General features: G+C 38.2%; 1 pseudogene; it reads right to left on the minus strand.

Annotated features, from left to right (window-relative positions):
* LOC103345834 (sorting nexin-7-like) overlaps nucleotides 1-13,466 on the minus strand; it is a 35,451-nt pseudogene extending 21,985 nt beyond the window's left edge.
* Nucleotides 13,467-14,500: the final 1,034 nt, after the last annotated feature.

Below are 14,500 nucleotides of genomic sequence, written 5' to 3' on the forward strand. Positions count from 1 at the left end.
AAATGTCATTAGTAGGGTGCCAACAACAAAGCAGGCATTCATTGGATGATATCTACACACGATTTATACCTGATATACCCTGTGTGTGTGTGCAAACCCGGCTTCCTGCCCAAGAGTCATCTGTCTATGACTGCTAATGGCATGACTACTTTTATAATCTCTTATCTTCTATCTTTCATTCCAAGTATCAAATTAGGTAAAGCTGTCCTTGCTGTTGGCTTTCTGTATTTCACTCACAGACAGAGGGAGGTAATAAGGAAAGCTTCAATCCAACAAGAATGTAGGCTCCGTGTGGATAATGTAGAGTTTTTGGTCCTCTTTTTATGACCTTCTATATATTTAGGTCCTAAAGCAATGCTCAGTACATATACATTGGAAGTTGAATGAATTTGCTTTTGGACCCAAGAAATGAGGAACTCATACTGGAGAAAACATATAAATTCACATTTGGCCCAGCTTTTTCACAAAGTGTGCATGAGTGCCCAGCACTGATCTGACCTGATTTTTACTTGCTTAATGCCTGATGACATAGTTCCCTTGCAAATTTTCAAGGGGAAGGTGTAACCAGCAGAAACCCTTTGGACAACCTCTAATCTTCCGGTTTTATACCATCACATATAGCTTCACTATGAGATTTTTCAAAAAAATATGAAACCTAGCTGACACACTTAAAGAAGGACTGAATGCATGTAAATAGGAGAAGTCTTCAAAAAGTTCATGAAACATATATTATGAAAAACTGTACATTAATTTCAATTTTTGCATCAAACTAAATTTATCTTTTGATTCCATTTTCCATGTTCCTGGATGAGGATTTTCAATATTATAAAGGTGTCACTTCCCCTCCAAATAAATCTATGAATTCAATGACATTCAATTAGAATCTCAATAGAATGTTGTTGAAGAAGATATAAAAGTAAGCTGTAATAAATTTTACAACCTAGATAAAATTTACTTGAATAAGTAAATATAAAAAAATTATTTAAATTTCAAAGTTAAAAAAATAAAATAAATCTGAGGCAGATTTTATGACTAAAATATAAATCCCTGAAGAACTGTTTACGATGGAAATTCTGAAAAACTGTAACAATAGCAGTGCTAGCAGGCGCCGCTGCAATACCAAACATCATCAGCCAATTCACCTCTCATTCATGTCTGTTGCTAAGTCTTTAGTTACTGTAAATGCTTTAGATTTTGCATAATTTATGTAAATTATTAAACACCTGTAACAGTCTCCTTAGTTTAATTGATTCCTAGCTTGAGTTCTGTCATTGTTTCCCCAGCAACTACAAAGGAGTTGTAGCTCCCTAATGGTCAGATATTGTTGAAAGAGACAGATGTTAGGAATTGGTCTCTGAGATACATATATCTATGCAGCTTCACATGTGGATGAACAAGCATGTAAATGAATAAACTTAAATATCATTGTTCCTTCTGAATGCATTTAGGACAAAATGTGCACACTTTCAATAACACTTATTTGGTAAGTAATTTTGCTGCTTTTTCCATACTGTTTTTTTTTTCATATTTTCAGCATTAGCCTTAAATTGAAAAAAAAATAAAGGGGTCATATTTTCCTTAAAGAAACCATCCATATTCTCTTCTAAATACCTAGATCAAATTGCATGCTTCAAAAATTTCCAAACAGCTAATTCAAGAGAATGATGCTTATGGTGAATTGAAAACCAAAGGTGCTGGCTTGAAGTCTGTTAGATAAACACCACATCATGTGAAAAACCAGTAATTGCTATTATTACTCTCTTCTGTAAATGGCCCAAAAGTTTCCAGACCAAAATAATATTGGAACCATCTACCACCCTAGACAGGGATTTTAATTGGCTCTTTATTACACAAAATCATATATAAAATACAATTTGTAGTTACACTGAACCAGTTGAAATAAAATGTATTATTTCTATAAATAAAATCTTTCTATGAAATTAAAAAAAATTCAAAGTTCAATACAGAAGGGAGAACTTGTGATGTCAGGTATCAAAATATATGAAAGTATGAAAACTAAAACGGTGTTATACAATAATATAACAAGAACACAAATTGATTAGATCAATTGAAAAGCTTAGAAACATGTAAAAGCTAAAAAAGAAATAGCATAGAAATATAGGTAAAAATTGAGAAAATATGTATTTAGTATGTATTAATGTAACATTAATTTCTTTTAATATAAATTAGGGGACAGTTTTCCATAAGTGCATTTGAAGAAAAATAATATGGTTGAACACTTTATGCTGTATGCAGAGTGAATAGTCTAAGTAAAAATTTAAAATATTACAGAGAAATTAATAGCATATGTTAATTAGCTCAGTGTCAGGAATATTTCATAAGCTTGCATAGTACCAAAATTCCCAAAGGAGAAGTGTATATATCAGATAACAAAATGTTAAAAACTTCAGAAAATGCATCATTATAAATAAATCTGATAAGAAAAAAGCCATAAATAACCAGAAAGATAAATGCTAGTTTTGATGAGAATATTTAAAGACAAAATATACAAAACATTATTAGCAGATAAAGAGATTTTACAAAGCAAGAAAAGGACAAACAACCTCAGTAAACTAGAAAAGGATAGGATTAAGCAATTCACAATCAATTAACACTAGCCAATTTAAGTAAAATGTATCACAGTAAGCAAGTGGATGTGAATTAAAACCATTTAAATAGAATTTAAGATGTAATATAATCACACATTTTAAAATATTTTGTGGCAGTCAATGTTTATAAGAAGATATGGTAATAGGTGTCCTTTTACTCTGATTATGGTATATTTCAGCAAGGCAACTTTGCAAAATCTAGCAAATATGTGTACCCTTGGACTCTGCAATTCCACTTCTATCTTTTAAGAAATAGGAAATACATAAGGTTATGTGTACATGTGTATTTCCCAAAATTTCTGATGAACATGAAACCATAGGTACAGGAAGCTCACAGAACATCAAATGGAAAGAATACCAAGAAGTCTACACCTATGAATACTATAGTCAAACTACAGAGAATAAAACAAATGCATGATGAAAGAAAACACATTACCTACAGAGGAATAAGAATATCAGTTACACCAGACAATTATTCAGAAAACATGCAACCAATAAGAGAGTAGAGTAAAACATTTGAAGAATAGGAGCAACCACAACAACAAAAATCCACCAATGTATAATTTGGTTATTCAGTGAAAGAATACTTCAAACACAAAGAACAAAGACCATCTCAACAAATAAAAAGTAAGGGAATCAGCAAGACATAGTGTAAGGAATATAAAAAGAAAGTCTACAGAGAGAACAAACTTAAGGACATTTTGAAAAAGCAGGAGCTGGCATTGTGGTGTGGTGGGCTAATTTGCCTCTGGCATCACTGGCATGCTATATGGGCCCAGGTTCCAGTCCTGGCTGATCCACTTTCCCATCCAGCACCCCGCTAATGCACCTGGGAAAGAATCAGAAGACAGCTCACATGCTTGGGTCCCTGCCACCCATATGGCAGAACTGGGTGAAAACTGGATGACGTTCCTGGCTCCTGGCTTCTGTCTTCAGCTTGGCCCAGTCCCAGTCATTTGGGGAATGAACCAATGGATTCTCTCTCTCTCTCTCTCTCTCTCTATCTCTATCTCTTTCCTCTCTCTATAACTCTGCCTTTCAAATAAATAAATATTTAAAATGAAAAAGGCAAAACTGGAGATACAGTGAAAAAATCAGCAATTTCCAGGCCTAGTCAGGCGTAGGAAAGGATAGGTGGAGTACAGAGGATACCATAAAGGCAGATACTTGCAGGGATGTGGTTGTCAAAAGACACAGAACTTTGCAACATCACGAGTGTACCCTAATGTAAACTATGGACTTTATTCAGTAGTAGCGTACTAACATAGGTTTATCAATTGAAACAAGTTACCACACAACTATTAATAACACACATAGTGGGAACAACAAGAACAAGAGAGAACATATGGCAACCCTTAACATATGCTCCTCAATTCTTCTTCAAATCTAAAATTCCTCTTAAAAATAAAAACTATTACCTAACTAAATTTAGAAATGTTTAAAACAAATACGTAGCAAAAGGAAATTATATTCTTAAGACATGGTTGGGGTAGGAGTGGAACATTAATTATCTGAGTTATATTTTTTATTTTTAACTAAAATCAAAATATGCATATCTATATGATACTCTGTGACATTTAGGTACATTTATACATTGTGTGATGTCCAATTAGGGTAAGCATATATATTTTCTGAAATAGTGATAATTCTCTGTGATGAAAACATTTAAAATCTTTCCTTCCAGTTTATTTTTAGAAAAATATATAGTGCATTTTCATTCTGGACCATTCTTAAATACACCATTTCAGCTTTAGAAATCAAGAAATCATTAAAAAGAATATTTTTTAAAACTCTTGCTATTTATTTTTCCTACTACATTTAACTTCATCACCTGGGTGAAGTCAGGATATGTTGGAAACACATCCTGTGGCCCACTATGTTCCCACAGAAAGGATGCAATAGAAAAATAGCACACAGGCAAAATAAATGATTAGACTTTGTTATTACAAAGAAAATTTTTGGTATACCACTTAATACATTGTAAATTGTACCCTGTACCACAGGATCTCACATCTGTCTTTCTGCCATCTAATTTCTCTGTCAGAATGTTAGAGCCACCATAGAATACCTTAAAGACTTTTTCCACACAGCACTCATACTTGAATCCCGCATTTTTAGTCTCTTGCTGTGGTGATGTCATTCAGATGGCCAATGCATAGAAGATGACTGGACTGAAGTGCCTGCATCCAATAAAACCCTGAAATGGGTTAGTTGGCGTTTACTGCTCCATTTCCTCACCTTTCTTCATCCTCCCTTTTCCCTCATGGTATGTGTGTGACCATTACATTCAGAGAAATGGGGAGATGGTAAAGTGTTTGAATTAGAGTGAATGGTAGGACAACATATTCACATTTCAATAAATAATATTTGTGGAAAAACAGCAGAATGTAGCAAACATGGACATGGGTTGACCTACTAAGAGGCAGATATGGTCTTGTAGATTTGAGATGATTTTTTCTTCCAAAGGACATCAGCTTTTAGCAGTTGATAATCCCTTCTCTAAAAGGAAGGAGGAGAATTTCAAACACTTTTAACAATTGTTTAAGGAATGCATTTTGAATAGTCCCAAAGCCCCTTAAATTCTCTTTCAATATTAATATACTTTTTAAAATTCAGGTAAAAATAATCCAATCAATCTCATTATTTTTAATTTGATTACTCACTCAATGACTTTTGGGTCACAGAATCCACATCTCATACTCTGATTGCTGGGATAAATTTAGACCCAATTTTTCATCTGATGGATCCATTTTAGTTGAGTAGAGTTATGTGATTTTCCAAATTTCAAATAATCTTTAAATTTCATTGGCAAAAATGATTAATTTGATTTGATCAGTATGGCTTGTATACATATAAATTAAATGTTAATCTATAGGCCATAAATATGTACAAGTTAGTTAAAAATAAATATTTTCCATGTTAAAAAATCTTAGGTGATATAATCAACATTTAAAGGAAAATATAGAGGAAGTAAAACATACATAGTATGTTTTCATACCTACATACAGGTATGTATGAAACAGCATACTAACACTGCATAACCTCTGTTTGTATACCTATTCCATAGTGACTTACAAATACATAATATCTGCTTTTACAAAAAATTCTATAAAATGCCAGAAATAGAATTCAAAGTAATGATCCTAAGAAAATTCAACATGATAGTAGGAAATACAGATAGTTTAAAAAATGGGGAGGGGTGTTGGGTGACATGAATAAAAAATTTACTATGAAGTTAGAAATCATTAAAAAGTCTGAATAGAAATTTTGAAGCTGAAAACTTCAATTAATGAAATAAAAATATAATGATTTTGACAGCAGAATACATAAAACAAAAGAAGGACAAAAACTTTTCAAATAACACAGTCACATATAAATAAAATGAAAAAAAAACCTACTTGAAATATGGGGTACCATTAAATCACAAAATATGTGCTTTATAGGAATTTCTGAGGGAAAAGAGAAGGAAAAAGGCATTTAGAAACTGCTACATAAAAAAGTTGAAATTTCCCTATGTATGAAAGGCATGTGGTTATCCAGATACAGGAAACACAAAGGATCCCATGCAGAGTCAACCAAAAATTACTTTCTCCAAGGCATTTTGTAGTCTAATTGTCAAAAGTTAAGGACAAGGAGAGATTCTTAAGTGCAAAAAATATAAAAGCATTGAGTTACATATAAAGGAATACTAGTTAGGCTAACACAGACTGCATTTAAGTGGTGTTGCTTGTAATGTCTCTTTTTCAACTCTAATTTATTTTTTTCTCTTTAATTTTTTGTTGATCTGATATATTGTTTTATCTACTCCAAAACCAGCTATTTTTCTTGATCCTTCCAATTTTATTTATTTTCTGATCTTATTATTTCTCATGTCCTGCTAATTTTAAATTAGATTTATTCTTGTTTTACTGTCTTCAAGACACATTGTTGGATAATTTATTCGAGACATTTCTCTTTTTTAATATGAGCTCTTAATGCTCTAAATGTCCCTCTTAATTTCTGCTTTTGCAGTGTCACACAGGTTTTGATATGTTTTGTGTTTTCATTTTCATTTATTTCAGAAAATTTCCCGTTTTAAACATTTAAAATTAAACATTTAAATTAAAATTTAAACAATTAAAATTTCCCGTTTAATTTCTGTTATGATCTATGGATCACTTAGTAGCATGTAACTAATTTCATTATATTCCTAAATGTTCTATTGTTCCTTTTTGTTGACTTCTAATTTCATTCTTTGTGATATGAGAAGATACAAGATATGATTTCAATTTTTTTAGTTTACTGACACTTGAGCTGTGGCTTAATATATTAGTCTGTCATAGAAAATTTTCCATGTGCTAATGAGAGAAATGTTATTCTGTACCTGTTGGGAGAAATGTCCTGCAAATTTCTGTCAGGTCCATTTGCTCAATAATATGGTTCCAGTCTGATGTATCTTTGTTCATCTTCTGTCTGGAACACCTATTCTTTACTAGCAGATGGGTGTTGAAGTAACCACTGTTTTTGTATTGGTGTCAATCTCTCTCTTTAAGTCTAATAGTATTTGCTGTATGTATCTGAGTGTTCTTGTGTTGGTATTGTTTATGTTTATTACTGTTACATCTTCTTGGAGAATTGAGCTTTTATCAATCGAACTTCCTTTTCTATCTTTTTACTTTTGGATTTAAAGTCCATTTTATGTGATATGAGTATAGCTATTCCTACTCAATTTTGGTTTCCATTTGCCTGTATTTTTTCCCAGCCCTTCACTTCAAATCTATCTATATCTCTATTAGTGAAGTGAGTTTCTTGTAAGCAGTATATATTCAGGTCTGATTTTTTTTTAATCCATTTGGCCAACCTAAAGTTTTTGGTAGGAGAATTTAATCCATTGACATTCAAGGTTAGTATTGATAGATAAGGACTAACATTTGTCATTTTGTTGACTGGTCACTGATTTATTCTGGTCTGTTCATGAACTTGGTAGTGTCATATGTTTCCTTGTCCACTTCTACTGCAGGACTCATTTCAGAATTTCCTGTAAGGCTGGTCTGGAGATGGTGAAATACAATTTCTTGTCAAGTGGTCTGGAAGAAAATACCTAATTTCTCCTTCTCTTCCAAAGGATAACTTCTCTGGAGATAATATTCCTGGTTGGAAATATTTTTTGATTTATTTATTTATTTGAAAGTCAGAGTTAGATAAAAAGAAGGATAGACAGAGAGAGCTCCCATTCACTGCTTCACTCCCCAGAAGGCTGCAATGGCCAGGGATGAGCCAAGCTGAAGCCAGGAGCCAAGAGCCTCCTCCAAATCTCCAAGGTTAGCAGCAGGGGCCCAAATACTTGGATCATTTTCTGCCGCTTTTCCCAGGCTATTAGCAAAGAGCTGTATCAGAAGTGGAGCTTCTGGGAAACAAACCGGCACCCACATGGGATGCTGGTATTGAAGGCAGTGGCTTTACCTGCTATTCCACAACACCAGCCCCAGAGAATTTTTTCTTTTAAGAAAATTTATATATCATCCCACTCTCTTGTGACTGTTGTATTTCTGCAGAGACATCTGCTGTTAGTCTAATTGGTTTTCCTTTATATTCAATTTGATATTTTTTTTCTATCTTTAAGGTTCTCCTCTTGTCCTTAATTTTGACAATTTGAACATCTTGGAGATTTTTTTAGTTGAATCTGCTTGAGGTCCTTTGAGCTACCTGTATCATGATGTCCATGTCTTTTCAAGACCTATGTGATTTTCAAATACTGTTTCATTTAGCAAATCCTCAATGTTTTTTCCTTCTCTTCTCCTTCAGGAATCCCTATAACAGAAATAAATGATCATGTAATGGTATCCCATATTTCAGGTAGGATTTTTTCATTCCTTTCTCTTTATGTGTATGTGGTTGTGTCACTTCAAAAGACTTGTCCTCCAGACAAGAAATTCATTCCTTCACTTGGTCTATTGTCCCATGAATCCCTCAATCATATTTTTTGTTTCAATGATTAAAGTTATCACCTCCAAAATTTCTAATTTGTTCTTCTTAATCATTTATATATCCCTTAGTGCAAAAATTCTTGACAAAATTCTGGCAAACTGAATCTAACAGCATAGCAAAATTTATATACCACTATCAATCGGGATTTATTTCTGCAATGAAAGGTTGTTTCAACATACACAAATCAATCATGTGATACACCAGAACAACAGATTGAAAGATAAAATCTACTTGATATTCTCAACAGATGCAGAAAAATATTTAACAAAGTTTAGAATCCATTCATAATAAAACCTCTCAATAAACTAAGCATAGAAGTATCTTAAGTCAGTACAATAGAGGCCATCTATGACAAATATACAACAAACATAAAAATCAATAGGGAAAATTGGAAATATTTTCTAAAAGATTTGGTAAAATAAAAGGGCACCTATTCTCCTCGCTTCTATGCAATATATTACTGGAAGACCTCCAGAGCAGTTAGACCATAAAAAGAATTAAAGCCATCAAATCATGAAGCAAGAAATAAAATAGTCCCAGTTTGCAGATATAAAGTCTTACATATAGAAACCTAAAGACCCAAAAACTATTAGAACTTATAAGCAAATTAAGTAAAGTTGAAGAACACAAAAATCAACATGTAAATAAAAGTAACCATTTGTACACTAATAACAAACCATCTTTAAAATGAAATTAAAACCACATCATTTCTAATAGCATCAAAATAATGAAATACTCAGGAATAAATTTAACAGAGGAAGTGAAAGATGTCTACATTAAAAACTACAAAATGCCAATCAAAGCACAAATAAACAGAAAGTCATCACATATTTATGGATTTGGATAATTAAAGAGTTCATAAATACGCAAACTATAGATTAATGCAATCTCAAAATTCCAATGGCATTTTCCATAGAAATTGAAAAAGTATTTCTTAAAATTCATATAGAACTACAAAAGACCCCAGCAGAGTCAAACTAAGGTTGGGAAGAACATAGTAAGAAGTATCACATTTCTTGACAAAGTTGTATTGCAAAGCTATAGTGTATAGTTTATTTATTTGAAGGGACAGAAATACAGGGATATATAGGTAGATCTTCTATTTATTGCTTCACTCCTTAAATTTCTACAATAGCCAGATCTGGGACAAGATGAACCAGGAGCCAGGAACACCCTCCCAACATCCCATATGGGGAGCAGTGGTCCACGTACTTGGCCATCTTTTGCTGTCATCCCAGATACATTAGCAAGATGCTGAATTGGAAGAAGAGTAGCAGGACATGAACCAGCAGTCCGACATGGGATGCCAACAGTATCCCTTTTCTATTTCTGTTGCCTTCTCTTCAATATAATATCTCATTGCTCACACCAAGACTTTTCCAATAGCCTACATAGGTTATCACTATTCCACATTACCCTTAGTTATTCTCCTCCAAACATTGTTGTTAATTATCACCTCCCAGCTTAAAATCATGCATACTGATCCTCATTAGCACAACCATTGGCTCACCCATCAAGAGCCACTATGAAATTCTTACTTCCCCATCCATCAGTGCCTATCTAAGGCAGAGAATTTCACAACCCACCTGCTCCCCAGGCTAGTGGATCTTTAATAATTAGTTCCTTATTCTGGCCCAAGGTCCTATCATATCCCTGGTGTCTACACTGAACCTGTGTTCCCAATGATGATGCCTTGGCAGTGTGGCACCCGTGTCTTAGAAAACAATGTGACTAAGTGAGAGGAGGCAGAGTGTAGCTGGGTTATGGCCAATCACAGAGTACTGCTGCACACTCTCAATGCTCCTTGGCTGCCCAGAGCAGCTCATAGCAGAGAGAACTATGCTCACAGAAAGGACTGTGAAGATCATGTGTAGTGCATAAGGTGGTACAGATGAGTGTTACAAAGGTGACCACTCCTCTCTATCCAGTTAACCAGAAGAGAGCTACCACACCCAACCTGGGTGTTACCCTGGATACTCACCCCATCCTGGAGTACTGACCAGAGCCCCTTGGCCACACTCACCACACACCTCTTGGTATTCACTTAATGTGTAGACAATCTGCTAAGCCACAGAGGCTTAGCTCAAAGATAAAAGCCATCAGAGGGGACAAAAATTCTACAAATGCCTAAAACTAAATGCAGAACTTCAAGAAACAAGAAAAAGGGAGACACTATGACCCCCCAAAGGTACACAACATTCCAATATTGTAATGTGAAGATGAATATTGAGGAAATATCAGAAATGGAATTCAAAAAATTAATCATAGTTTTACTCAAAAGAATTGGAAGAAAATCCATGAAGTAAAGTAAACCATATATGATATGAATGAAAATTTTCCAGGAAATTAAGATTTTTAAAAAGAAATGAAAATGATATACTAGAATGATTAATTCAACTGATCAAATAAAAATGCAGTGGAAACCTATAACAACAGAATTGATGAGACAGAAGAAAGAGTATCTGAGTTAGAAGACAAATCTTGGAAGAATGTCCAGCATATGGGTCTTAGGAGTTTCTAAAGGTGTGGAAAAGAGAAAGGACTAGAAGACCTACTCAGTAAAATAATTACAGAAAAATTCCATAACTTGGAGAAACAAATGTCCAAGTACAGGAAGCACACAGAACTCCTAACAGATAATGAGAAGAGATCTTTACCTCACCATGACACATTGTACTTAGACTTTTCACAGTTAAGCATAAAGAAAAGATTCTAAAGTGTGCATGATAAAAATGCCAGATTACTATCAGAGGATCTCCAATTAGACTCACAACTCACTTCTCATCAGAAACCCCACAGGCTAGAAGATGATGTCAAAATATAGTCCAAATAGGAAGAGAAAGAAACTGTCAACCTAGAATACTGTACCCTGAAAGCTCTCATCTATGAATGAAGGTGAAATAAAGACCTTCTATAACAAACAGAAATTGAAATAATTTGTCACCATGCATTCAACCTTACAAAAGGTTCATAAGGCTGTGCTACGCACAGAAACACATCAAGAAAGTCATCATCAAGAAAGAATACAAACACAGTGAAAACCAGTAAAATTACAAAAGAAATGCAAAGTAAACAATAGGAATATTCACAGAAAAATGACAGGATCAAGTAGTTACTTATGAATAGTTACCTGAATGTAAATGGCCTCAACTCTCCAGTTAAGAGATACAGACTGGCTGAATGGGTTAAAAAACAAGACCATCTATTTGCTTATTACAAGAAACACACCTAACCAACAAAGATACATGTACACTGAAAATGAAAGGGTGGAAAAAGATATTCCATGATATTGGGAAAAAAGGGCTGTGTAGCCATCCTAATATCAGACAAAATAGGCTTTAACACAAAACTGTTAAAAGAGACAAAGAAAGACACTATGTAATGATTAAAGGATCAATACAACAGGAAGATGTGACTATAATAAATGTATATGCAACCCATTAGAGAGAGTAGCTATTTAAAAGAACTGTTAACAGATCTAAAGGGAGACATAGACTTTGATGCATAGTAATGGGGGACTTCAACATCCCACTTTCATCATTGGATAGATCTAACAGATAGAAAATCATCAAGGAAACAACAGAGCTAATTGACACTACAGACCAAATGGACCTAACTGATATCAATAGAACTTTTCACCCCACGGTTGCAGAATACACAGTCTTCTCAGTGGTGCAGGGACTCTTTCTAGGATAGACCATACACTAGGCCATAAAGCAAGTCTCAGCAAATTCAAAAAAATCAAAACCATACCATCCACCTTCTCAGATCACAATGGATTTAAGCTCAAAACCAACAACTCAAGAATCTCAAGAATGTATGCAAACACCTGGAGACTGAACAACATGCTTCTAAATGAACAGTGTGTTGTAAGAGAAATCAAAAAATTCTGGAAATGAATGAAGATGACCTTACTTCATATCAAAACTTACAGATTTGCATTTAAGTGTTAAAGTGTCGTAAACTTCATACAACATGGCCTGACCAAGCAAATCTTTAATTCAAGCTAAGCTCCTCTCAGCAGTAGCACAATTGTTATGAAATCTTGGGGGAACAGGAGTTTGGATGACAGAAATCGCAGGTGTCATGAAGCCTGGATTGACTGAGGCACGGAGTCAGAGGCGTCACACACGAGAAAAAGGTGTGATAAGTTAGTTTAATTGCTGGTCTACCACAGCATGTTGCTTTCTTCTGACTGTCAAGACACCGGTTCACCTGAAACTTGTCAGCGCGTCCCGCGTGCCTGGCTGAGCGCCCCCCAGCCCGGCCTACCTCGCACCTGCGTCGGTGCTGTCCTGCGCTCGCTGACAGGTCCCTGCTCCTGAAGCGTCACCTCCCAGCCCCAGTGAATCTCCGCAGTCCACTCGCACTGCGGCCTGTTCGCCACCTCGTCCTCCCATTGCAGCAGCAGCAGTGGCCGCGCCGACAGCGAGGGAAAGGGCAGAGCCAGCGGGAGCGACCGGCGGGCCGGGCTTCCGAAGCAGCAAGGGGCAGGGAGGTGCGACGGGAGCCCGCACCACAGGGAAACGGGGCGGCGAGGCGCAGGGCAGCGCCCAGGCACCCAGCGACTTCCAGGCACGCAGCCCCGCCTCCAGGGCGCTCTCCCACCCGCGCTCCCACGCCGCTCGCTCGCAGCCCCAGCAGCAGCCGCCGCAGCATCACTTCACACAAAGGACCGTAACCCGCCGAGCAGCTCCGCCACCTCCGCGTCGTCCTCCGGCGACAGCAGCCCCGACAGCGCGGCTCGGGCGCGGCGGCGCGGAACCTATCGCTCCCTGCAGCCGAGGCGGCGGCAGCGGCTTTTTTTCTTAATTTTGCTTTTTTTTTTCTTCCCCTCACACCTCTTCGCCTTTCTGTGGTTCCACCCACTTCTTCCCCACCTCCTCCCATAAACAACTTTCCTACCCCCCCCCAATAAATAAATAAAAGGAGGAGGGTGGGGGAGGAGTAGAAGGAAAAGGAGGCAGCTCCAGAGAGCGAGGCAGAGTCCGACCCGACAGCCGGCAGCCCGCACGCACCTCACACCATGAGATGGCGACGTGCCCCGCGCTGCTCCGGGAGTCCGGGCCCCGCCGCCCATTCGCCGACGCCGCTGCTGCTGGTGCTGCTGCTGGGGACCGCGGCCCTGGCGGCGGGGACGGTGGCCGGCGACGACTCGGCTCCCGCGGGGGCTCGGTGTGCTACTCGTCCCCGCCCAGCGCGGGCTCGGTGCAGGAGCAGGCTCAGCGCGCCGCCGCGGTGATCCAGGGAAAGGTGCGCCCGCCGCGGCGGCAGCAGGGGGCGCTCGACAGGAACGCGGCGGCGGCGGCCGGCGAGGCAGGGGCGTGGGGCGCCGAGCGCCAGCAGCCAGCCGCCGGCCCGGGGGCGCTGGGGCTGCCCGCCGAGGACCCGCTGTCCGCCGCCCACGGGACCCTGCCCTCCCGGCCCACGACCCTGGCGCCCAGCCCCGGCGAGCCTGCGGAGGAGGAGGCGCCCTGTCTGGTGAAGGTGCACCAGGTGTGGGCAGTGACAGCCGAGGCTTGAAGAAGGACTCTGCTCACGGTGCGCCTGCGGACCTGGGGCCATCCGGCTTCCCCGTCCTGCGGGAGGCTCAAGGAGGACAGCAGCTACATCTTCTTCATGGAGCCGGAGACCGACAGCAGCAGCAGCAGCAGCAGCCGCGCACCGGCCGCCTTCGGAGCCTCTTCCTGAACCTCAAGAAAGAGGTCAGCCGAGTGCTGTGCAAGCGGTGCGGTAAGTTGCTGGCGCGCGGGCGAGGGGCGCGCGGGGCTTCCACGGCGGCGGGACGGAGGCGGCCCCCTTGCAAGGGAGGCTTCGCGGCTCCCAGGCTTCCCGGCCGCGACTTGGGCTCTGCTGCTGGTGGAAAGCCCAAGTTTGCACCTTGGTTGGGGCGTTCTGAAGCTTTTTTAAATTTAGCTTTTTGG

Source organism: Oryctolagus cuniculus, chromosome 7, assembly GCF_964237555.1.
Source record: "Oryctolagus cuniculus chromosome 7, mOryCun1.1, whole genome shotgun sequence".
Taxonomy (NCBI): Eukaryota; Metazoa; Chordata; class Mammalia; order Lagomorpha; family Leporidae; genus Oryctolagus; species Oryctolagus cuniculus.